This window comes from Hylobates moloch, unplaced genomic scaffold (assembly GCF_009828535.3).
Source record: "Hylobates moloch isolate HMO894 unplaced genomic scaffold, HMol_V3 SCAFFOLD_3, whole genome shotgun sequence".
NCBI lineage: Eukaryota > Metazoa > Chordata > Mammalia > Primates > Hylobatidae > Hylobates > Hylobates moloch.
Window position 1 is genome coordinate 88,910,228 of NW_026652278.1, and position 27,758 is coordinate 88,937,985.

Below are 27,758 nucleotides of genomic sequence, written 5' to 3' on the forward strand. Positions count from 1 at the left end.
TTACCGCGGCACCTAGTCAAGTGCTAAGAACATGATAATAACCTAACATGTAACTGTAGAATGTAAATTATGAAATCAAATTAAGGCTCAAATCCCAGTAGTAAAATGCCACTTCACAAAGTGATACGCAAAAGCATCTGAAACTCCAGGTAATATAAAATTAGAATGTAGTATAGATACCGATGTGATCACGAGCAGAATTTATCTACTTCATTTGATTGATTGATTGAATGGTATAGTTGACTTATATTTTTAGTATAACTATAATAACTAGTGTGCTATATAGTCTTCCAGTTCTCTTGCATTTATGTATGTGTTCATGTATGTGCTTGTTTAAGATTTTTTGCATATAATTAGGTAACACTTTGAGTATTTTGCTGCATGTTTATTTTCATACCACTCATTTAATAGTCATTTACCAAATAATCAATGAAGGTCCTCTACATGTCATGCTAATTGTGAGGTATAATGTCGAATGAGACACAAGTGAAGTAAATGGGAAAGAAGACAACACCCAATGAGCTGGGTGACATGGACTGCACAGAGATCAAGGGCAGCCTGTAGAAAGGTTACCCGATCTTGCCTTTGGTTATTAGGAAAACCTTCTTGGAAGAGGTCATGCCTAAGTTGGTATTAAAAATAGAGGGCATTACCCAAGATAGAACAGGAAGAGGTAAATACCTTCCAGTTCTAGAGAGAGAGCCATATGTAAAAATACAAAATACAATTAGGAAGATGACAGGGCACTATTGAAAATGTGCAGAAAGTGTAACAAGAGAGATGGGGTAGGCCGTGATGTGCCTTCAGGCCCCTGGTAAATGTTACCCTGAGGGATAAGTAAAGCCACTGAATTGGCACACAGGTGACATCACACAAGCTGTGCCTTTTAGAAAGATTAATTTGACTGCAGTTGGGAGAATGGATTGGGGTTGTGCAAAACTGCAAATGGGGACACATTTAGAAGGCTGATGTAGTTCCAGACAAACAATAATGGCAGTTAAACTAAAGTAGGGGGAGAGAGGATGGCGAAAAGTGGACAAATGCATGGTAAATTGGGAAAGTAGGATATAAGAGAGAGGGGGACATGTGAAATGGCTCTTACTGGAGAAGGGTTGATGGTGGACCAGACATTGAACTGTGTAGCACATCTGGCCTCCCTTTTCCTGATTCATCAGACAGCCCGAGGGTTATCATAGGGCCACCCCATGCGCTATTCTGGCTAGTCAGAGTCTAGGCTGAAAATGTCTTCAGACCACATCTTTTCCTTAAATGTTATAAAGAAAGGGGGAAAAAAAAGGAAGGGAAAGGGAAGGAGGGACTGAAACACTGAGAGAAGAGACAAAGTGAAAAAGAAAAAAGACTAGAGAGAATTAATATAAAAAAGAAAATAAAATAATCACTTTCTGGTTTTTAATCTCAGATATCCTATCTGAACACAAGCAAATTTTGATGAGTTGCTTGTAGTCTCCATGTTTATTTTCCTCATTTGTAATTTTAATTTCAGAGGGATTTTACTAAATAATATGATAATAAATGTAAGGTACTAGCATAGAGTAGACAACGAATACATTGTGAAAGAAAGAGGAAGAGGCTGGGCGTGGTGGCTGACGCCTGTAATCCCAGCACTTTGGGAGGCCGAGGCAGGCGTATCACAAGGTCAGGAGATCAAGACCATACTGGCTAACATGGTGAAACCCCGTCTCTACTAAAAATACAAAAAATTAGCCAAGCGTGGTGGCGGGTGCCTGTAGTAGCAGCTCCGGAGGCTGAGGCAGGAGAATGGTGTGAAACCAGAAAGTGGAGCTTGCAGTGAGCCAAGATTGTGCCGTGGCACTCTAGCCTGGGCAACAGAGCAAGACTCTGTCTCAAAAAAAAAAAAAAATTCAACGCCCTGCTATGGATCAGCCCTGATTAGCATTGAAGCTACCTGCCCCTACTCTAACTGCTTGCCAGAAGTAAGAGTAAATTCTCTTTGGAAGAAGATAACATTATTGAGATCTGCATATTATAGTTTCTTATATGCAATGACTTCACACAACTGAAAACCAAGGGAAAAATATATATAATAGAAACAAACCTAAAACAGACCCACAGGGAATCCGTGTGTTAGAATGTATTGCAGAGACTTGAAAATGACTATGACTAACATGTTGAAGGAATTATATGCCAAGGTACGGAGATGCAGAAAACTATAAAGTGTTAAAAAGAATCAAACGGACACTTTGGACTTTGAACGTGCAGTAACTGAACTTAATAACTCAGTAGGTAAATTTAATAGGAAATTGTATACAGTTAAAGAATAAGATTAGTCAAGTTGAAGATAGCTTAGAAAAAAAATCTAAACTGAGATATAGAAAGCCTAAAAGATCAAAACATTTAGAAAAAATGTAAGAGATACATGAGACATGGGGAAAAGGTTTAGCATATGTTTTCATGGAGCTAAAGAAAAAAGGAATGAGAAAAAATAATGAGTCAGAAAAAATATCCAAAAAAATAGTGGCCAAGTAATTTGCAATATAAATTAAAGTAAGAATCCACAAGTTCAAGGAGAACTTCACAACTGAACTAGAATAAATACAAAGAAAACCATACCTAGACGCATCATACTGATGTTAGATGAATTAACTTGAGTTCCTCTTATATAAAATAACCGGATAATCTGGTGAACTAATTTAGAAAGTGCATGATGCTGTATCATTCTTCTAAAATATTAATTTTAAATAATAGCCTCTTACACTTACATATTGTTACATATTGTTCAGATTTTCATTCAGGTCATGTATATCTTTTTAAAGTTCTTTAAAACAAATTACTTAATTAGATTCTTTTTATTTATTTTTTTTGAGACGGAGGAGTCTCACTCTGTAGCCCAGGCAGGAGTGGCGCGATCTCGGCTCACTGCAAGGTCCGTCCCCTGGGTTCCCGCCATTCTCCTGCATCAGCCTCCCGAGTAGCTGGGACTACAGGCACCCGCCACTACATCCGGCTATTTTGTTTTTGTATTGTTAGTAGAGACGGGGTTTCACCGTGTTAGCCAGAATGGTCTTGATCTCCCAACCTCGTGATCCGCCCGCCTCGGCCGCCCAAAGTGCTGGGATTGCAGGCGTGAGCCACCACATCCGGCCAATTAGATTCTTTTAAGTGGAAAAAAAAATGTCATTATTCTCCTTACATAGATTAGGCAATAGAGCTGAAAGCATGCAAATGCTGTCTGTTGGAAAGCATTTCCAAATGTGTCACCTCTCAACTCCGTGGATTAGGATTAACTAAATATGAGCCACCCACCGACCCCCAACACAAGGAAAAGTACCACTGTGTGTGAAAGAAGGCAGAAGCAACAAACAGCAGATTTAGACCTCTGAATACTCCATATATTGGAAATATTAGGTAGAGAATATAAATAACCATGTAGTAAATGTTTTTTTGAAAACTATAATTTTCAAGAGTGAGAAACCATCAGCAACAAGAACTATTCAGTCAGATAAGGTTTATTTATAGAAACACAGTTTCTAGAAATAAAAAATAAAAGTTGAAATGGATAACTTGGGCCGGGCGCAGTGGCTCACGCCTGTAATCCCAGCACTTTGGGAGGCCGAGGCAGGCAGATCATGAGGTCAGGAGATCGAGACCATGGTGAAACCCCATCTCTACTAAAAATACAAAAAATTAGCCAGGCGTGATGGTGGGCGCCTGTAGTCCCAGCTACTTGGAGAGGCTGAGGCAGGAGAATGGCGTGAACCCAGGAGGCGGAGCTTGCAGTGAGCTGAGATTGCGCCACTGCACTCCAGCCTGGGCGACAGAGCGAGACTCCGTCTCAAAAAAAAAAAAAAAAAAAAAGAAATGGATAACTTGGTGGCTGGATAAACAGCAGATTAGATTCTACTTGATAGAAAATTAGTGAACCGATTTTATATCTAAAGATAGTATCCAGAATACAGCACAAATGGTCAAAGAGATGGTAGAGAGATGAAAGACAGATTAAGGGCTATGAAGGAGAGAATAAGACGGGCTAGTGTGTCTGCCAGAATGAGAAGATAAATAGAATGGAAGTCAGACAATGTGAAAAAGAAAATGCCTGAGAATTTTCTAAACTAAAAAAAAGTCACAGATAGGCTGGGCACAGTGGCTCACGCCTGTAATCTCAGCACTTTGGGAGACCCAGGCTGGCTGATCACTTGAGGTCAGGAGTTCTTTTTTTTTTTTTTTTTTTTGAGATGGAGTCTCGCTCTGTTGCCCAGGCTGGAGTGCAGTGGCGCAATCTCGGCTCACTGCAAGCTCCGCCTCCCGGGTTCACGCCATTCTCCTGCCTCAGCCTCTCTGAGTAGCTGGGACTACAGGTGCCTGCCACCACGCCTGGCTAATTTTTTGTATTTTTAGTAGAGACGGGGTTTCACCGTGGTCTCGATCTCCTGACCTCGTGATCCGCCCGCCTCGGCCTCCCAAAGTGCTGGGATTACAAGTGTGAGCCACCGCGCCCCGCCTGATGTCAGGAGCTCTTGACCAGCTTGGCCAACATGGTGAAACCCTGTCTCTACAAAAATACAAAAATTAGCCAGGCATGATGGCGGGTGCCTGTAATCCCAACTACTTGGGAGGCTGAGGCAGGAGAATCACTTCAACCAGGAGGTGGAGGTTGCAGTGAGCTGAGATCACGCCACTGCACTCCAGTCTGGGCGACTGAGTAAGACTCCAGTGCCACGCCAAAAAAAAGTCACAGGTAAAGAAAATTCAACCTATATTAAGTAGCATAAATTAAAAAATATATACACCTGAACACATTTTAATGAAAGTGCAGAATCCAAAATAAGAAAATATATTATAAAAATATAAAAGAAAAAGATAAATTGATTACAGAGGAAAAATTGTACTGAAAGCATGCTTCTCTATAAGAACAATACAAATGAGAACACAATGGAATAGTAAAACTGAGTGTGTTTGTCATCCACACACAAACACTACCAGAAATACTGAATGAAGTATTTCAGAAAGAAAGAAACGTGGAAAGAAGGTATGAGATGTAAGGAGGAATAGAGAGCAAAGCAAATGGTAAACATATATAAATCCAAATAAATATTATTCACATAAAATTTAAAAACGCAATGCCTACATAGCTGATGATGCAATCTTATATCTGGAAAAACCTAGAAACTCCCATCAAAAACGCTTAGATTTTACAAATGAATTCAGTCAAGTTTCAGGATACAAAATCTACCTACAAATTCAGTAGCATTTCAATAACCCAATAATAATCTGAGAAAGAAATCAAGAAGGTAATCCTGCTTACAATAGCTACAAAAGACAAATTAAAAAGCCCAAAGTAATCTTAAACAAACAAACAAACAAAATCCTACGAATAAATTTAAACAAAGAGGTGAAAAGCCTCTACAAGGAAAACCACAAAACACTGATGAAAGAAATTGAAGATGACACATATAAATCGTTAGGTTTTTAAAGACAATGAAATACAAAAACAAGCAAAACAGAGTTCAAGAAATAACAAAGCAAGAATAAAACAAGAAATAACAAGCTAAGAAAAATAAGACATATGTTAAGCTTAAAGTAAGATGGTTAAAAAAAATAATATATCAGTAATCACCAAAACTGTTAATGACTGAATTTGCCAGCTCAAATACAAATACTATCAGATTTGTTTTTAAAGATCATGTAATTACTATTTATAGAAGATATATCTAAAACAAGAACAAAGAAATGTTGAATATTAAAGAATGAAAAAGACAGAGCAATTACAAATAAAATAAAACTCACGGAAGGCACAGGCAGGTGGATCACGAGGTCAGGAGATCAAGACCATCATGGCCAACATGGTGAAACCCCGTCTCTACTAAAAATACAAAAATTAGGCCAGGCGCGGTGGCTTAAGCCTGTAATCTCAGCACTTTGGGAGGCTGAGGCAGGTGGATCACGATGTCAGGCGGTTGAGACCAGCCTGGCCAACACAGTGAAACCTCATCTGTACTAAAAATAAAAAAGTTAGCCGGGCGTGGTGGCTGGTGCCTGTAATCCCAGCTACTTGGGAGGCTGAGGCAGGAGAATTGCTTGAACCTGGAAGGCGGAGGTTGCAGTGAGCTGAGATCATGCCACTGCACTCCAGCCCGGACGACAGTGTGAGACTCCATCTAAAAAAAAAACAAAACACAAAAATTAGCCAGGCGTGGTGGCATGTGCCTGTAATCCCAGCTACTGGGGAGGCTGAGGCAGGAGAATTACTTGAACCAGGGAGTTGGAGGTTGCAGTGGGCAGAGATCACGCCATTGTATTCCAGCCTGGTGACAGAGCGAGACTCTGTCTCAAAAAAAAAAAAAAAAAAAAATCTGGGTTAAAAGCTCCAAACATTTTTTTTTTTAAGAGGCAAGATCTTGCTCTGTACAAAGACTAGAGTGCAGCCATGATCATCATAGCTCACTACAGCCTCAAACTCCTAAAGTCAAGTGATCCTCCTGCTTCAGCCTCCTGAGTAGTTGAGAATATAGGAGTGTACCACCATGCCTGACTAATTTTTAATATTTGTTTTTGTAGAAATGGGGTCTCACTATGTTGCCCAGGCTGGTCTCACATTCCTGGAAAGTTCAGAACTTTTGAGCTCTAGTACCTGATTTCAAATTCTGGCTCTATGATGTATGAGCTTTGTATGTTGAATAAGTCACTTACATTTTTTTAACCATTTTTTAAATTTATCTGTAAAATGTGCATAATCACAGCCTCTACCGGAAGCATGTTTATTAGGATTAATTAACATACAAAGCCCTTAGAACCATGCTTAGGGAAGGCAAACCCATACATGTTTTTTAAAAGAAATAAGATCATTAGTAAAGTGAACCGATTGATGTAAAATTCTCATTTTAGAGTACTTTTCAAATTAGTTAATCACTAATTACAGCAATACAGAAAATCCAACAATTTTTTTCTATTCCATTTTATCTTCTAAAAATGGCATAATGAATAGCTGAAAAGAACACATTGTATATAAAATAAAAACCTAAATAACCAAGAGTTGAATAGTAGGATATTGGCATATGATAAAAAAGTTTATAGAGATTAATTTGAAGCTGCCATTTTAGAGGTTGTTTATTTTGTATAGAAATATTTAAAACTATATTGCCAGCAAGAGCTCAAATTTAGAGTTTTTCATTCTTCATCTCTGTCTTTGTTGATGACATCATTAGATTAATTGAATGCCCAGATAAGAGAAAAGCATTAATGGTTCTTGCTATCCTAATTGTTTTTACATAGATACATGGCTACCATGACCAACATTAATTGATATCTTCTGCTAAAACAAAATAAGAATAACAACATTTTTTGGTAGAAAGAATGTGAATAACATTGCCCTTCCTTCCTAAAAGAGTTATTTGTTGCCTGAATGAAGGGAAACAATTAAATACTGTCTTTAAAGATGACAAGTTAAATTCACAGCTAAACATCTGCTGTTAAGTCAGAGTTTGCTAAAGCTTTTGAGGTGGTTTAAGGGACCCATATTTCCCTGTCATAGGGAGTTAATATGCCCATAATGACGATGCTATGTGATTCATTCCTGTTTTTTTCTCCATCTTTTCTAAAGAGGAAGATTTTCAGCTGCTCTTTATTAGTTTCCAAGTAAAGTTTAAATAGGCCAGAAGATCCGTTTCTGAGAAAAGTTAAATCAGACTCGTATCTGTGCCCCACAGTAGAAAAGTCATCGAGTCTTCATTCTCAGTGTCATTTCTGTGCCATCTCAATAGTGGAAATGCAAATGCTTGAAATCACTTGTGAATTATCATCAACTTACAGAAGGCTCCTGAGTTTAGTAACTTTTCTCTTTATTTGGACCAAGTGTGAGAAAGAGGTCAAGGACACTCCATTCTTTTTTTTTTTTTTTTGAGACAGAGTCTCGCTCTGTCACCCAGGTTGGAGTGCAGTGGCGCGATCTCGGCTCACTGCAAGCTCCGCCTCCCGGGTTCACGCCATTCTCCTGCCTCAGCCTCTCCGAGTAGCTGGGACTACAGGCGCCCGCCACCACGCCCGGCTAATTTTTTGTATTTTTAGTAGAGACGGGGTTTCACCATGGTCTCGATCTCCTGACCTCGTGATCCGCCCGCCTCGGCCTCCCAAAGTGCTGGGATTACAAGCGTGAGCCACCGCGCCCGGCCAAGGACACTCCATTCTTACAAATGCACATAGACAAACCCCATGTTTTTGTTTTAAACGAACTTACCGAATTTGAGTGCAAATTTGTTCGTTTTCATGGTGATGGTATTTTCAGTTCCTCTGGGAAATAGAAGCTGAAGAAGTCACACGCTGCACACAGCAATTTAGTGCCAATGTTCTCAATACTCGGCAAACACTGATGTTCAAACTCTTGGGTAATGTCATCTTTTGAGATTTGAATAAAATCGTGACCCTCTCCTCAGAAAAATGCACTTAAGACAAGTACATACCAACTACGGCATGCTGTTTCAAGAGTTTCCTGAGTTTCCCATATATACTTGCGAATCTCTAGGAGTCTTGGACACTAAAATCTTCTGCAGAAAAATTTGATTGTTTATTTGGGAGGAAATAAACTACTGTGTACCATAATAGAGTGTATAGTCAATTTGTCATGGGATTTGATTCTTGGTGCTTCCTTTTTAATTCTCTTTCTTTTTATTTATCAAAATAATGTCTTTTTTTTTTTTTTTTTTTTTTTTAAGACAGGGTCTTGCTCTGTAACCCAGTCTGAAGCGCAGTGGTGCAATCACAGGTCACTGCAGCCTTAAACTCCTGGGCTCAAGTGATTCTCCCACCTCAGCCTTTCAAAGTTCTGGGATTAGAAGCATGAGCCATCACACCCGGACAACGTCATTATTATTCTTATTTTCAGAGACAAGATCATACTCTGTCACCCAGGCTGTAGTGCAGTGGTGTGATCACGCCTCACTGTAGCCTCAACCTCCATCCTCCCGCCTCAGCCTCCTTAGTAGCTGAGACTACAGGCATGCACCACCACAGTTGGCTAATTTTTGTATTTGTTGTAGAGATAGGGTTTCCTCATGTTGTCCAGGCTGGTCTCGAACTCCTGGACTCAAGTGATGCAGCCACCTGGCCCTCCTGAAGTGCTGGGATTACAGATGTGTGCCACCGCTCTTGGCCCCATGAAATTTTTTTTTTTTAATTTGCAATCTAGTCCAAGAGACTTTCTTTTCCTAAAGAGAAAGGGCCTTACTAAGGCCTATGGATAGACACAGCTTAGCTTTGTTTTTCTTTTTATTGAGACAGAGGCTTGCTCTGTTGCCCAGGCTGGAGTGCTGTGGCACGATCTTACCTGCCAGGTTCAAGCGATTCTCCTGCCTCAGCCTCCTAAGTAGCTGGGATTACAGGCGTGTGCCACCACACCTGGCTAATTTTTTTGTATTTTTAGTAGAGACGGGTTTCACCATGTTGGTCAGGCTGCTGGAACTCCTGACCTCGTGATACACCTGCCTCGGCCTCCCAAAGTGCTGGGATTACAGGCGTGAGCCACGGTGCCCAGCCCGACACAGCTTAGCTTTTTTTTTTTTTTTTTTTGAGACAGAGTCTCACTGTCGCCCAGGCTGGAGTGCAGTGGCGCGATCTCGGCTCACTGCAGGCTCCGCCCCCTGGGGTTCACGCCATTCTCCTGCCTCAGCCTCCTGCGTAGCTGGGATTACAAGCGCCCGCCGCCATGGCCGGCTAATTTTTTGTATTTTTAGTAGAGACGGGGTTTCACCATGTTAGCCAGGATGGTCTCAATCTCATGACCTCGTGGTCCGCCCGCCTTGGCCTCCCAAAGTGCTGGGATTACAGGCGTGAGCCACCACGCCCAGCCACAGCTTAGCTTTTTAAGCACCGTTATACAGCCACAAGTGCACCTTCTCAAACTAACCATTGAAGTGAGCTTTCTTTGGGCATTGTAACACTTTGTTTCTAATAATTTTACCTGTGCTTCTTCCTCTATAGGCTACTTCTAAATATTTAACATAAACTTTTTTTTCTATTTAGAAACATTACAAAAAAAAGAATTGTTTGCAATTCATGGATTTTACAAATATTAATAGTACAATTACTTTTCCTCTCCCTCTCCCCTAAGAGATACAATTACACACAGAAGTGAGCTTGGGCCGGGCGCGGTGGCTCACGCTTGTAATCCCAGCACTTTGGGACGCCGAGGCAGGCGGATCACGAGGTCAGGAGATCGAGACCATGGTGAAACCCCATCTCTACTAAAAATATAAAAAATTAGCCGGGCGTGGTGGCAGGCGCCTGTAGTCCCAGCTACTCAGAGAGGCTGAGGCAGGAGAATGGCGTGAACCTGGGAGGCAGAGCTTGCAGTGAGCCGAGATCGTGCCACTGCACTCCAGCCTGGGCAACAGAGTGAGACTCCGTCTCAAAAAAAAAAAAAAAAAAAAAGTGAGCTTGGCACTGATTGAACACAGGTTTTTCCAAGTTATCTCAGAAGCAGAGATCTCCATGGTAGGTTTTAGTTCCATGGAAGTGGAGGCTTGAAAACAAGTAAAGTTAAAGTCTTGGTGGGAGCCTTGAATGGAGGCTAGGTTGTTGCCAGCCCTCTGACAGTGGGGTGCCCTGTGCCTGTGCCCAGTGCTAAATGATTTTTGGGTCCTTGACTTGAAATGATAATGTCAGGCTCTATGGAAGTCACTAAAAGTATCAATTTCTACCGCTCTTCACAAGCAAGCCATCAACAGTTCATCTAGCAGGTCAAAACTTTCAGAAGTAATAGTGGCAGCTCCCCACCTAAATCTCTGCATCAAATAATGCTTTTTCACAAGGAAACACTGGACACCAGCTCTGATACATGAAAAAAATGACCTTTTGTCCTGTGCATTTCAGCAACTGTAGGTTGTCAACACTAAGGATCCTAAACATTAGAGAAAAGTAGAAGAAATGAATAAAAAAGAATTTTAAGACCGTTGTCAAGCATCTGAAATACTATCATCCTAGTGCTATTTAAATTTCTGAAAAGATTTGGGGCAATTCATTCAGAATCCAAATCTATTAAAAGTCTCATTTCTTTATAGATTATTTGATAGCTTACCAATCAGAGCTGAGGAAAAGTCTATCCTTCTAAAACTGCTATAGAGTCAAAAATTAGAAACTGTCTGTAGACCAATGAGGTATCTCTCAAATAAGTCACTTGGATATTATGTAATCATCATTGTGGAATTCACTGATGCACATACATTTCTAGGCATGCTTATATTTCAAACACAACAAAGTTGTAATGGAGAACCATGATTGTTAGCAAATTTATTTGGATTATTTTTTCTCTATCAGATCCGTAGACATAAATAAGCATGTTCTTTTTATTTTTGTTTTTTATTTATTTTTTTTGAGACGGAGTCTTGCTGTCACCCAGGCTGGAGTGCAGTGGCGTGATCTTGGCTCACTGCAAGCTCCGCCTCCCGGGTTCACGCCATTCTCCTGCCTCAGCCTCTCCAAGTAGCTGGGACTACAGGCGCCTGCCACCTCGCCCGGCTAATTTTTTCTTTTTGTATTTTTAGTAGAGACGGGGTTTCACTGTGGTCTCGATCTCCTGACCTCGTGATCCACCCGCCTCGGCCTCCCAAAGTGCTGGGATTACAAGTGTGAGCCACCGCGCCCGGCCGTTCTTTTTTATTTTATTTTTTTTTTTGATACAAGGTTTTTGCTCAGTTGCTCAGGCTGGAGTACATTGGCAAGATCTCTCAGCTCACTGCAGCCTCGACTTCCCAGGGTGAAGCGATCCTCCCATCTCAGCCTCCTGAGTAGCTGGGACTACAGGTGTGCGCCACCATGCCCAGCTAATTTTGTGTTTTTTTTGTAGAGATAGGGTTTCACCATGTTGCCCAGGCTGGTCTCAAACTCCTCGACTCAAGCAATCCACCCCCATCATCCTCCCAAAGTGTTGGGATTACAGGCATGAGCCACTGTGCCTGGCCAGGATAATCTCTTAAAAATTTAAATGTAGGCCGGGCGCGGTGGCTCATGCCTGTAATCCCAGCACTTTGGGAGGCCAAGGCGGGCAGATCACGAGGTCAAGAGATCGAGACCATCCTGGCTAACGTGGTGAAACCTCGTCTCTCCTAAAAATACAAAAAATAAGCCGAGCGAGGTGGCGGGCGCCTGTAGTCCCAGCTACGCGGGAGGCTGAGGCAGAAGAATGGTGTGAACCCCGGGAGGCGGAGCCTGCAGTGAGCCGAGATTGCACCACTGCACTCCAGCCTGGGCGATAGCAAGACTCCGTCTCAAAAAAAAAAAAAAAAAAAAATTTTAAATGTAACAGAATATTGATACGCTTAGATGTACATTTGTGATATTAAATGTGAAATTTTAAGAGTGCTATCTTATTAACGCATCTCTAAACAAATTGTTCATAATATTGTAACACATAAAGCCTACCGCTGGAATAAAAAACACTACCTTAATTCAAAAAAATAGAAATAGAAATGTTGCTTTACATATGCTGTATCCTAAGATGGATTTTCCTGAATTTTCTGAGTCATTTATGTAAAAATTCACAGGAATATGGCAGATGGTCATCTTGATTCTTCCAACCAAATAACATGAAATAGTTTGCAGGGCCTTATGCCACCTTTTCTTGCTGTGTTTTTATTTTTCAAGTAACTATGCCATACTTTACTGACACTTAAACATACAAATCATATTGTAACTTTAGACTGCATAAAGATAATGTCTTGTCCTGCGTATTGTTACAGGGAACTTTACTGCTTTTCTTCACCCAAAGTTGAAGGATGTTAAATAAGAAAAATGTGGCCGGGTGCAGGGGCTCACGCCTGTAATCCCAACACTTTGGGAGGCCAAGGTGGGGGGATCTTGAGGTCAGGGCATTGTAACACTTTCTTTCTAATAATTTTACCTGTGCTTCTTCCTCTATAGGCTACTTCTAAATATTCAACATAAACTTTTTTTTTCTATTTAGAAACATTACAAAAAAAAGAATTGTTTCCAATTCATGGGTTTTACAAATATTATTATTATTATTTTTTTTTTTTTTTTGAGACGGAGTCTTGCTGTCTCCCAGGCTGGAGTGCAGTGGCGTGATCTCGGCTCACTGCAAGCTCCGCCTCCCGGGTTCACACCATTCTCCTGCCTCAGCCTCCCGAGTAGCTGGGACTACAGGCACCCGCCACTGCGCCCAGCTAATTTTTTGTATTTTTAGTATAGACGGGGTTTCACTGTGGTCTCGATCTCCTGACCTCGTGATCCACCCGCCTCGGCCTCCCAAAGTGCTGGGATTATAGGCGTGAGCCACTGCGCCCGGCCTACAAATATTATTAATAGTACAATTACTTTTCCTCTCCCTCTCCCCCAAGAGGTCAGGAGTTCAAGACCAGCCTGACCAGCACGGTGAAACCCTGTCTCTACTAAAAATATGAAATATTAGCTGGGTTTGGTGGTGCACACCTGTAGTCCCAGGTACTCGGGATGCTGAGGCAGGAGAATTGCTTGAACCCGACAGGCGGAGGTTGCAGTGAGCTGAGATCGCACCACTGCACTCCAACCTGGGCGACAGCGTGAGACTCCATCTCAAAAAGAAAAAAAAAAAAGAATAAGAAAAATGTAACTTTACAGAAAGTGTTGGCTCCGACATATCAGTAAAAATTCTGATGTTATACTTTATTTCATAGTAAAATGCAGTAATATCATACTGTATCTAATATGTTTCCAAATGTGAAGCCAAAACCTACATGAACTCTGTTTTGCCAAGAAATTTTCTGCCATGGTTCTTACTGTTGACATGGAGTCCAAGCAAAGGCTTCAGATGAGGAGGGAAGTACATCTTCACATCCAGCCTTCTTGGCAACAGAAGAAAGTGCTATATTGTTCTTCACACAAACCATCCCCATTAGAGCTCAAGATGTTCTTTTCCTTCTAATCCTCATTTGTACCCCTTAGCCATTTGTTTAGAATTAAATTAACTGCAATTTGGAAAATGTGGATGAAAGGTAGTGCATTGAGTAGATATCACATGTTTCCTGAATGGTGCCTGTTCGACCTCTTTCACGGCCATTCATTGTGCTTGAAAGGGTGTAGTGTGTGAATTGTTGGACTGTCACTCTGCAGAGAAGTCTGGCTGCCAGTATTACCATGGAAACAGCAGGAAAAAGACAATTAACAAAATGGTTCTGATGTTTTTTTCCTATTTCTTTTTCTACTCGTTAGACTTAGGGAGGCTATCCCCCACCCCCTTTAAAACACACACTCATACATGCACATGTACATGCATGCACCGATGGGAAAAAAACAATATTTGAGCTGCTCACTAAATTGAATTATTCTATTGACAGCATCCATGAATTAAAACAAATCTCTACTTCTAATATAAAATATTTCTAAATGGCTTGCTCAACTTATTCCTCCCTCCCCCGCTTCATGTTCTGTTCTTTTCAGACATTGAAGGAATTCTTTGGAAATATCCTTAGGTAAACGACTGTTAATGAGCAGAGCCTGTGATTTTAACCTTGGCACATTCATTGGACTTTTAATTAGTCCCTCTTACCATCACTCCTGTGACAGAAACACAATGTGGCCCCAAGAGCTTAAACCAAAAGGGGACTCTCTTTAGATTCTCGGCCTTAGTGTGAGTTAGATCATCAGGAAAAACTAGTTATGCACAGCCACTAGTGCTAGAATTGGTGACTAAAGGGTTAACAGAGCATAATGAGTACATGTTTGATGTCATCATTAATGCTAAAAAGGCATGGAAATCCAAACTTTGTCAGACTTTGATTTCCTTTAAAAAGCCTATTTATAAATAAAGAAAATGATTGTACATCGTGAGCATAATAACTAAAGTAAAATATGAGTGGGAGACTTATTGAGCCTATGTGTCAAATATTCCATTGAAATGAAACTTTGTGCTTTGCAGATAAGCACTCTTAAGTGCAAAGAGATACTTGGGAGTGAGCAAATGAAGCCTTCTTTTGCATGTTGTATTTAAACTCTGTTCTCTTTGCCAAGTCTATGGAAAAATTGTATACGAGGCCTAAGTCCAGAAGTGACCTTGAGCTTGTTCTGACTTTAGTATAGATTTTTTAAAAGTTTTCTGCGAGAATGAAACGTAGTGCTTGTTATTTTACAGATTGTTTATTGGCATTCCTGAAATCCTGGGCAAGCATCTAGAAATCACTCTTAAAATTTACCAAACCAAGAAAGGCTGAACCAATGCTGAATTAAGTGTCTTTTACTTTTCTCCAACATTCTTTGACCCACTCAGAGAATTCTGTTCTCTTCTTCTTTTTGGCAATATTCATTGTAAAAAAAGTCATTTAGAATAAAATTCCAGGAAAGACATTCAAGAAAGGAAGCAATCTGTTTTTCCAAATTTTGGAATACGTGTGAATTAAAAGAACCTTTAAATATCTGCTAAAAGATTTAGTTTATAATTTAATTATGCTGGACCAATAACTGTCTTTATGAAGTACTTTAAAACAGTTCCTTAGAAAATGAGAAGGTGTCCTTGACTTAGGCATTCCCATATTTTTTAAGAATATTAGACATTAATACTATGAAACAACTAAAAAATGCATTGGCATATTAAGCAGGCAGTATTTGTGAGAAACAAGTCATGTGAAATTCTTTTAAAAAGTGTGTAGTTTTAAATCAAAGTCAAACAAAACTTGACATTTTTAACAAGAGAAAATCACAAACCTAGTAAAGATTTTCAAATTCTCTAATCCTCTGTAGCTCTCCATAGCTAACTTATTGTGAACTGTGTCTTTGAGATGGGCAGAAATCACTATAAAACCATCCACAAGGCATGTGAGATCATTGTTTTTTATTCACAGTGCAGGATTCTAGAGTTAAAAAGTTGAAACTTGATATTCTAAAATAAAAAATTGAAATAACTTCCTTAGCTATATTTATGACATATATTTTATTAACAAATCCAGTTTTTTGTGCCAGATAGTTCTAGGATGGCAAATCTTGGTAATGACTAACAAACGGTTGAGATTCATGAGACTCACTGTGTTATCAGCTACCTCAGTATGCTCAAAATCATCCCAAAGAATGTGCACTTAATGAGGACAGGGGCTTAGCTCTGCTCATTGCGCTACTCTCAGTGCCTATAAACACAGAGTATGCACCTCAAGACATGTTTGCTTAGTGAATGTCTCCCCGTTTGTCATTATGACGAAGGAAGGAGTTCTGAGCCATTCATCTGTCCACACATCCTTTCTTCTGCACAAAAATGTTCTAGATTTCTCTTTCACTAAGGTTCATACAAGGTTGTTTAGGTCATGGATTTACACATCTCTACAACTGACCTAACAAATATTTTTAATTTTTGCTTATTTCCTTATGTTTTCTGTTTTTTAACATTATTTATAACCAGTATGATATAATGGCAAGTTATGACTAGTATAATTACTTATGTACAGAAAATATGACTAAAATTAAATATGTTAATCTCATTTCCTCTGGAACTTCACTTATTTTCAATTTTAAAGGAATTCTTATATTCCCACAGTATTTTCACTAAATAAATAGGAAAAGATACATATGGTTAATGACTACCATACTGAACAGTGCAGATAACAGAACTTTTCTATCGCCACGGAAAGTTCCTTAGGCAGTTGCTGTTCTAGGTCCTGTTCACACCAATAATGTCATATTATACATATTTGCTTTGTTACCAAAGTTTTCTACTTAAAAGTATATTTGGCCGGGTGCAGTGGCTCACTGTGTAATCCCAGCACTTTGGGAGGCCGAGGTAGGTGGATCACCTGAGGTCAGGAGTTTGAGAGCAGCCTGGCAAACATTGTAAAACCTCATCTCTACTAAACGTACAAAAAAATTAGCCTGGCGTGGTGGCAGGCGCCTGTAATCCCAGCTACTCGGGAGGCTGAGGCAGGAGAATCTCTTGAACCTGGGAGGCGGAGGTTGCAGTGAGCTGAGATTGCGCCATTGCACCCTAGCCTGGGCAACAAGAGCGAGACTTCATCTCAAAAAAAAAAACAAACGAACAAAAGTATATTGAATGACCTATGACATCTAATAATATATTATTAATAATGGAGTTACCTTAATTATTTCAATAAACAGATGTTGCCAGACGTTGTAGTCACTTTCATTTTTTGTTTTTAAAAATATAATGTATCATAAATATATTCTTGAAATATTCCTGCATACAAGACTTTAATTCTGGGTTTTAGGAAAAACAATAGCCATGCAAGTAATGAGCAGTTCCTTAATACCACACATTCAGTGGTAAAGCTTTTCTTTCTTTCTTTCTTTTTTTTTTTTAAGACGGAGTCTTGCTCTGTCGCCAGGCTGGAGTGCAGTGGCGCGATCTCGGCTCATTGCAAGCTGCGCCTCCCGGGTTCACGCCATTCTCCTGCCTCAGCCTCCCGAGTAGCTGGGACTACAGGCACCCACCACTACGCCCGGCTAATTTTTTGTATTTTTAGTAGAGACGGGGTTTCACCGTGTTAGTCAGGATGGTCTCGATCTCCTGACCTTGTTATCTACCCGTCTCGGCCTCCCAAAGTGCTGGATTACAGGCTTGAGCCACCGTGCCTGGCTGCTTTTCTGTTGTGGCGTAGGCAGCTGGTGAAATAATATTTTTATATCATATATTTTTTTCTTTTTTGAGACAGAGTTGTGCTCTTGTTGCCGAGGCTGTAGTGCAGTGGCGCCATCTTGGCTAACGGCAACCTCTGCCTCCCAGGTTCAAGTGAGTCTCTTGCCTCAGCCTCCCAAGTAACTGCAAATACAGGCATGCACCACCATGCCGGGCTAATTTTGTATTTTTAGTAGAGACGGGGTTTCTCTATGTTGGTCAGGCTGGTCTCAAACTCCCAACCTCAGGTGATTCACCCGCCTTGGCCTCCCAAAGTGCTGAGATTACAGGAGTGAGCCACCGTACCCGGCCTAATATATAATATTTTTATATAAAATAAATATTTTATTTTTGCTAAAAATCCATAGAATTACAGACTTCAAGTTTCTGAAATGACATCTATTTACCCCACCATTATCCAGTTCTTATTTCTCCTGAATATAGAGCATTATTTCTTATTTGGATGCTTTTAGTGAAAATAGAATTGTCATTAAATACTATCCAGTCTAGGCCGGGCATGGTGGCTCACGCCTGTAATCCCAGCACCTTTGGGAGGCCGAGGCAGGCGAATCATGAGGTCAGGAGTAGGAGACCAGCCTGGCCAACATAGTGAAACCCTGTCTCTACTAAAAATACAAAAAATCAGCTGGGCATGGTGGTACATGCCTGTAATCCCAGCTACTCGGGAGGCTGAGGCAGGAGAATCACTTGAACCCAGGAGGCGGAGGTTACAGCGAGCCAAGATCACGCCACTGCACTCCAGCCCGGGCAACAGTGCAAGATTACATCTCAAAAAATAAATGCTATCCAGTCTAGCATTCTATTTTACTTAGAGCTTAGCCGTTTAAGGTTCCCCTTCCATTTCCTTTAATTTTATTAGCATTTGAAACTCTCTCAGCTGCATTCACTCTTTTGAACTATTTGACTCCCATTATTGATTAATTACAATTTTCACCAAAACAATTTACTTTTTCTTAGGTTGTATTTTTAGTCCAAATAATTTTGTATTCAAACATTCTTGTTCCCTATCTTAACATCTAAGTGTCTAGTTTCATTAAGAATTTAGAGTAGTTATGTATACAACTTTGTCAGTAAGGTTTATTTTATTTTTTTATTTTTTTGAGACGGAGTCTCGCTCTGTCGCCCAGGCTGCAGTGCATTGGCGCAATCTCGGCTCACTGCAAGCTCTGCCTCCCGGGTTCACGCCATTCTCCTGCCTCAGCCTCTCCAAGTAGCTGGGATTACAGGCACCCGCCACCACGCTTGGCTAATTTTTTTTGTATTTTTAGTAGAGATGGGGTTTCACCATGGTCTCGACCTCCTGACCTCGTGATCCGCCCGCCTCGGCCTCCCAAAATGCTGGGATTACAAGCGTGAGCCACCGTGCCCGGCGAGGTTTATAATTTAAAATGTTAATCTCTAAGTTCTGAGGAATAAATATTAATAAAATGAATATATTTTAACACGTTCCAGAACCTTGGAAAATTAAATTAATTTTTTTCCTAGTAGAAACAATATCCTAAGATAGTAAAAAGCATTCTCAAGAAAGTCATAGGATTACACAAATGGTTACAAGGACAGAAATTACTCCTTTAAAATTGAGTCCCAGAATTTAAAATTCCCAATTGTTACAAGTATTTCTTAAGTACAAGAAGTGCAGTCCACTTCCTCCCAAACAATACAGATTTCAATGGGTGTAGCTTGTTTCCTATGTTTAAATATTAGCAACAAATCCATATATTAACATGGTGTTATGTAGATAAGCACTAAGCACATCAACAATAACAAAGTTTTGAATTTTCATGCATCCTCGTGCATGTTGGAGTACATCTAGTGTTCTTTTCAGATGTCAGGAATTCAAATTGAATCAGTACTTTTTAAATGGCACTTTTTTTTTTTTGCCCTATGACTGCATTTGCCAACTTCACAGTTGAGTCTTCTAGATTCAAAAAATGTGCGTTTGTGTGATTCAGCCTTATACATTTAGTCCCCAGTCTATCACTGCACCAAGAAACATTGGGTCTCCATATCTTCATTTTTTGTATTGTCTGTCTCCGTTGATCACACTCCATGCTTTTCTGACATTTTCCCGGCTTCCTGGGCAACAATTTTCTTTTCTCATCTCAGGATAGTGGGAAGGCCTTGCTGATTCAAAGTCATTCCAGTAGGTTACGGTGGAACCTATCCTCAGCCATTTCTACTCTTTTTTTTTTTTTTTTTTTTTTTGAGACCGAGTTTTTTGCTCTTGTTGGCCAGGCTGGAGTGCAGTGGCGTGATCTCGGCTCACGGCAACCTCTGCCACCCAGGTTCAAGCAATTCTCCTGCCTCAGCCTCCCGAGTAGCTGGGATTACAGGTGCCCGCCACCATGCTCCGCTAATTTTTGTATTTTTAGTACAGACGGGATTTCACCATGTTGGCCAGGCTGATCTTGAGCTCCTGACCTCAATCTATCTGCCCGCCTCTGCCTCCCAAAGTGTTGGGGATTATAGGTGTGAGCCATCACACCTGGCCCCACTTCTACTCTTAATTACATACAATCTTAAGGTTCTAAAGAATGTCTTGATTCAAGTATGAGGAAATTCCTAATTAAGCCATTGTTTTGTGGCTGATATATAATATATGCCCTAGGCTCTCCCTCTCTTGAGAACAATTTTATTTCAAAACTTAACTGTCTTTCTCTGACACTGTAACATTAATTTTACTTTGCGCTACCCTACAAGCTTGAATTTTAGGAGGTTGGTATTGGAGATTTAGCCTTTTACACAGAAAATTGTCCTAGTCTAAGTTGGGGGAGTAGGTAGCATGCATAATCCATCTCTTGTGGTTTCATTAAGGCTACCGCCCCTGGAAGCTACTGGAATGCAGAAATAGATGCAGGCTGAGGGAGGAGTTATATCAATTACAGAAGATTTATTCTATCTGCCTGATCATTGGAGTGCTTTTCTAAAATAAATAAATAAATTAATTAAAAGCTCCTAATATCAATCCTCTATTGAAAGCTAACAGTGGTTTTCTAAGGCCAGTAAGATCAAATTTAAAGTTCTTTACATGCATATAAGACCAAACATAATTTAGCTCCTAACTACTTCTGCTGCTATATGTTAATTTAGCAAGAAAATTTTTGTAAAAAGAGAATAGGAAATTTAAAATAATACATCATTTAGTTTCACGTAATTAAGCCAATGATTTTTTCCCCTCAGAAATATCTGTCTGTTGACTGAGAACCATCTTAATGTCTTGGAGGGTTTGCTTTATGTTTATCATATTTCTATGGTGGATCCAAGATAAGAGCAGCATAGGGAAATGAAAAGGACCAGAGGGTTAGACATCCAAGAAATCTGAGTTTTTCCCCCCACCTCAACTTCCAAGTAAAATTAGTGTTTGAAAAAGAAAAAAATAATGCTAGAACACTTTACAACTCAAACAACTACCGAAGTACTTTTCCTCTACACAACTACTCTAATTGGGTGTCCAGCAATGCTTTATGCATACATCTTCCAAAGGGGTCTCTTTTGGTTCAGATATCACCCAATTCCACTGCACGATGGTGCTTTGGATGGTGCATCATGAACAATCACAGGCAAGCCCTCTTGCAATATCTTCAAAGGGCTTGGAATTCTCCCTCCTTCAGTATCTTCAAGATTAAGACCTTGTCTCTTAAATAAATGAAGTACACAGAATGCCCTTGCTTGAAATCCCACACAAACTCCCCTCTGGTTGGGATCTACATGCTCTCCAGCTGCCCAAGGTCAAGGTCACCCTGAAAGAAAAGAGCCAGCTGCCACTCCCTGCCTATAGCCACCTCACTCAGGGTCACTGTTGTAGCTAAACAACATTAGATACAAATTAAGGAAGTTGTGTGCTGAGCCTGCACAAACAAGCCCACAATCTCTAACTGGTAATTTTCCCTGATCTTTAGCCTAGCTAGCCAGCTTAGCATCTCATAAAGAGATGCTTAGAGAAAGGGAGCAACAGAAAACACAAAATATTTGGTTATCTTTTATAAGACAGTGCAATGCCGTGGATAGTGCAATAGCTTTGGAATCAGACACATGTGCATTACAAAGCTGTGAATATTGGCTATGTGATTTTGGACAGATTCCCTTTTTCTTATTCAGAATGTTGGTTACTCATGTAAAGAACTGAAGTAGGGTTAATTTGGAAGGTTGTTGTAAAATAGGCAACATGGATAGTGCTGTACATGGCTCATAAATAATCCCACATAAATTGAGTTGGTCATTGGTCATTGTTATTATAAATTAAGTACCTTAAATTTAATTTCCTTATCCTCATTGTCGAGAATTCAGTGGCATGATTCTATTAAAGATCTAGACATTCTTTGCACTATTTGTGTGAGACTATAGACATTTCCTATTCTAGGTTTCATTGGAGAAAGTAATAATCACTGATGTCATTATTCTAAGAAAGCTGCTGGATAAAGTGACATTTTAATAGTTGCCTCAATAAAAGGAGAAGCAGTGCGTAATGAAATTATTAGATGTATGATTTATCAGAGACTTACTGAAATTTGAGAGAAATGCAAAGCTAGAATTTGTAAGATTATATGTACATTTAAGACATTTTAAATACAAACAGTTATGCTTTGTATTTATATGTTTATACGGAGAAAAATAATTGTTAATATAAGCAAATTGATATTTTAAACAGGCATTAAGAATGCTGACATGTTGATGGAATATTGGATTTGGGCATGTAAATGCAATACATATAAAATTTTACTGGCCAGGCGCGGTGGCTCATGCCTGTAATCCCAGCACTTTGGGAGGACGAGGCAGGCGGATCACCTGAGGTCAGGAGTTCGAGATCAGCCTGGCCAATGTGGTGAAACCTCGTCTCTACTAAAAATACAAAAATTAGCCAGGCGTGGCCGGGCGCAGTGGCTCACACTTGTAATCCCAGCACTTTGGGAGGCCGAGGCAGGCGGATCACGAGGTCAGGAGATCGAGACCACGGTGAAACCCCGTGTCTACTAAAAAATACAAAAAATTAGCTGGGCGTGGTGGCGGGCGCCTGTAGTCCCACCTACTCGGAGAGGCTGAGGCAGGAGAATGGCGTGAACCCAGGAGGCGGGGCTTGCAGTGAGCCGAGATTGCGCCACTGCACTCCAGCCAGGGCAACAGAGCGAGACTCCGTCTCAAAAAAAAAAAAAAAAAAAAATTAGCCAGGCGTGGTGGCAGGTGGCCTGTAATCCCAGCTACTCCAGAGGCTAAGGCAGGAGAATCCCTTGAACCCAGGAGGTGAAGGTTGCAGTGAGCCGAGATCACACCATTGCACTACAGCCTGGGCAACAAGAGCGAGACTTCAGCTCACAAAAAAAGAAAAAATTACTAATTATGTTTAATAGAGCCTGGAAGGAGAGAGAGGAGGGGAAGATAGGCAGAGCTGGATTAAGGGACACAAAATTATATCCAGATTGGAGGAATAAGTTCTAGTGTTCTACAGTCCTACAGGCTGAATAGAGTTCACAATACTTTATTTTATTTATTTATTTTTTTGAGATGGAGTCTCGCTCTGTCGCCCAAGCTGGAGTGCAGTGGCGCGACCTCGGCTCACTGCAAGCTCCGCCTCCCGGGTTCACGCCATTCTCCTGCCTCAGCCTCCTGAGTAGCTGGGACTACAGGTGCCCGCCACCACGCCCGGCTAATTTTTTGTATTTTTAGTAGAGACGGGATTTCACCCTGTTAGCCAGGATGGTCTCGATCTCCTGACCTCGTGATCCGCCCATCTCGGCCTCCCAAAGTGCTGGGATTACAGGCGTGAGCCACCGCGCCCAGCCACACAATACTTTATTGTATTAATATATTTCCAAAAAGGTAGAAGCAAGGATTTTAGATGTGCTCAACACAAAAATAATGATGGGCCAGGCGCGGTGGCTCACGCTTGTAATCCCAGCACTTTGGGAGGCCGAGGCGGGCGGATCACGAGGTCAGGAGATCGAGACCACAGTGAAACCCCGTCTCGGCCGGGCGCCGTGGCTCAAGCCTGTAATCCCAGCACTTTGGGAGGCCGAGGCGGGCGGATCACGAAGTCAGGAGATCGAGACAATCCTGGCTAACACGGTGAAACCTCGTCTCTCCTAAAAATACAAAAAACTAGCCGGGCGAGGTGGCGGGCGCCTGTAGTCCCAGCTATGTGGGAGGCTGAGGCAGGAGAATGGCATGAACCCCAGGGGGCAGAGCCTGCAGTGAGCCGAGATTGCGCCCCTGCACTCCAGCCTGGGTGAAAGAAAAAAAAAAAAAAAAAAAAAAAAAGATGAATGAATGAGGCAATAAATATGCTGATTACCCCCCTAATTTGATGATTTCACATTGTATCCATGTATCAAAATATCATTCTTCTACCCCATGAATATAAGCCATTATTTGGTGTCAGCTAAAAATAAAATGAAAAATGTTAAAATAAAAAAATTCTACTGACCTGATCTGTTTAGCAGAATGATGAACCAGTCTATCACCAATACTCCAACTCCGTTTCCTCACCCTTCTTGATATATTTATGTTTATCTTATTAGCTAATAATCCTTTCTGTTCATCTGGAATTTATTTGCTCTTATTTCCATTTTTCTCACTGCCCACCAACTAACTTTTAAATTAAATAAAATATAGAAGTAGAATTGAAAGAGCATGAGAATGAAAGCTAAGAGTGCAGGTTCAACATCAGATACTTGTCAATTTAAGTGTATGTCTTAGACAAGTTACGTGATTAAATTTCTGTTTACTTATCTGCAAATAGCTGAAAACATCAGCATTTCCTAAAATGTTATTCAAGTAGCATTAATTCTTGAAATTGTTTCAGGATTCTTTAAATACTTTTAGAAGCACTATATCCTATAAATCCACTTAGAAATTTATAATTTCCCTTATCCATATTAAAGTTTGCTAGAAGACAGTGCAGTGGCTCACATGCATTCTTTTTTTTTTTTTTTGAGACGGAGTCTCGCTCTGTTGCCCAGGCTGGAGTGCAGTGGTGCAATCTCGGCTCACTGCAACCTCTGCCTCCCAGGTTCACGCCATTCTCCTGCCTCAGCCTCTCTGAGTAGCTGGGACTACAGGTGCCCGCCACCAGGCCCAGCTAATTTTTTTGTATTTTTAGTAGAGACGGGGTTTCACCGTGGTCTTAATCTCCTGACCTCGTGATCCGCCCGCCTTGGCCTCCCAAAGTGCTGGGATTACAAGTGTGAGCCACTGCGCCTGGCCTTTTTTTTTTTTTTGAGATGGAGTCTCACTCTGTCTCCTGGGCTAGAGTGCAGTGGTGCAATCTCGGCTCACTGCAACCTCCCCCTTCTGGGTTCTAGTGATTCTCCTGCCTCAGCCTCCCAAGTAGCTGGGATTACAGGTGTCCGCCACTATGCCCAGCTAATTTTTTGTATTTTTAGTAGTGACGGGGGTTCACCATGTTGGCCAGGCTGGTCTCGAACTCGTGAACTCGTGATTTGCCCGCCTCGGCCTTCCAAAGTTCTGGGATTACAGGCATGAGCCACCGCACCTGGCCTCACATGCATTTTTTAATAATATCCTCAGGAACAACTAACACATGATATTCTGAAAATAAATGAAATTTAAAAGCTGTTGGAACCCCTAATAACACATTAAGAGAAATGGCTGTGATCTGATTGGAGTCACATGAGGTTACTAAATGACCTCAGGGACAAAAACCTCCTGCCTTCTTAATTAATGATCTTTATTAGTGATTAACCTCCCCTCTGTTGTTTTGCTTAGACTAGAAGACAGAAAACCCACGACTACTACACTTTCTGTTAAAAAAAAAATTGTAAATATATCCTTCCTCAAGAGAAACACTGTGTATAACCAATCATGGTTACCATACAAAAGTGGTAACTATGTGCCACCCTTGTGTGAATGATGTGACCCTGCTAAAAACTCCTGTCTGTCGGCCAGGCGCAGTGGCTCACGCCTGTAATCCTAGCACTTCGGGAGGCTGAGGCGGGGGGATCACGAGGTCAGGAGATCGAGACCATCCTGGCTAACACAACGAAACCCCGTCTCTACTAAAAATACAAAAAATTAGCCAGGCATGGTGGCGGGGCGCCTGTAGTCCCAGCTACTCAGGAGGCTGAGGCAGGAGAATGGCAAGAACCCGGGAGGTGAAGTTTGCAGTGAGCTGAGATCTAGCCACTGCACTCCAGCCTGGGCGACAGAGGGAGACTCCGTTTCAGAAAACAAAACAAAACAAAACAAAAAACAAAAAAAAACCCCTCCTGTCTCTGTCTATATAAATGTAATCTTAACTTCCCTACTTCAAAACACTGACTCCTTTCAAGCTGGAGTTTCCCAATGGTTCAAGTCACACTTGAATAAACTCTCTTTAAATTAGATTCTGACCCTTTCGATTATATTAGGTCAACAATGTATTTGGAGAAACAGTAGAACAAATTATCCCTAAATGCATTTTTTATCAAACTTTTTAAGAACAGTTTTCAGTTTACATGAATATTATGAATATAATAACCCTTCCCCCTTACCGTTTCCTTTATTTTTAGTGTTGCTACATTTGTTACATTATCAATTTTTATACATTATTAACTAAAGCCCCTGCTTTAGTCAGACTTCCTTATCTTGCATCTAATCTTCTTCTGTTCCAGGGTCCCACCTAGGACACCACCACACTAGCTTTAGTCAGTGTCTTCTTAGGCTCCTCTTGATGACGAGAATTTCTCAGACTCCTTGTTTTTGATGACCTTGAGAATTTTGAAGAGTACTGGTCAGGAACTGACCTTTTTTTTTTAATGTGTTGGATTTTTTTTCCTTCATGTTTAAACTGGAGTTTGGGGTTTGGGGGAGAAAGACTGCAGAGATGAAGTGCCATTTTCACCATCTCATATCAAGGCTCAGACTCATCAACATGACTTACACCTGTTGATGTTGACCTTGATCACTTGTCTATGGTAGTGCTTGTCAGGTTTTTCTCCTGTAAAGCTACTGTTTTTGCCCCTTATTCACACTGTATTGTTTTTGGAAAGAACACTTAAGGAGCAGGAAATTATGTTCTACTTCCTTGAAAGCTAAGTGTCTACATAAATTATTTGGAATTCTTCTGCATGGTATATTTGTCCCTTCTCTCAATTATTTGTTTATTCAAAGATGTACTTATATGACTATTTGCTCACAGATATTTATTTTATATTTTGGATTATAATCCAATACTTCTTTATTTATTTTGTTGCTCAAATCTTCTAGCCTTGGCCACTGGGAGTGTTTACATTATGGGTTTTGGTGGTGGTGGTGTTTTTATGCTTCCTTACTTTCTGGCCTAACTAGATGTTCCAGGCAGATCATGTATTATTTCCTGTTCTATTTCCTTTTCTAGAATCAGTCATTTCTCCAAGGAGTCTGGTTTGCTTGATTGGAGTATTAAAAACCAAGACTTGGGCTGGGCACAGTGGCTCATGCCTGTAATCCCAGCACTTTGGAAGGCCAAGGCAGGTGGATCACCTGAGGTCAGGAGTTTGAGACCAGCCTGGCCAACATAGTGAAACCCTGTCTCTACTGAAAATACAAAAATTAGCTTTGTGTGGTGGGGGGAAGCCTGTAATCCCAGCTACTTGGGAGGCTGAGGCAGGAGAATTGCTTGAACTTGGGAGGCAGGGGTTGCAGTGAGCTAAGATCGTGCCATTGCACCCTAGCCAGGGTGACAAGAGCGAAACTCTGTTTCAAAACAAACAAACAAAAACTCAAGAATTGAAGACTTGAGTGTTAGATATGCTCATTTCTGCTGGCATATCATTGGTTCTAGACCGTCTTAGCTTATAGAGCAAGGAAATAAATGTGTGTATATGAAGCTGTATATATACACGTAACTCTAAATATTTCTATGTGTAATATGTGTAAGTGTTAGTAAGTTCATACTGATGTCTACGACTCAATTCCTTCATCACATGATCATTCTGGCCTCCTCCCCTTGCTTATATGTAACCTCCCACTTTATCAGTGAGAAACCTGGCTCTTATCTCTTATTTGCCATCCATTTGCTTAACTGTCTAGTTCCAATATACATTTATTCTCTGTCAATATCAGAATCACTGTCCCATTTCCTGTAGGAACCAACTATACCAACTAGAGCACGTGGGTTGTTTGCAGTTTCTCTTGATTTCAGTCTTCATGCATTTTCTTTCTTTCTCTTTCTTTCTTTCTTTTTCTTTCT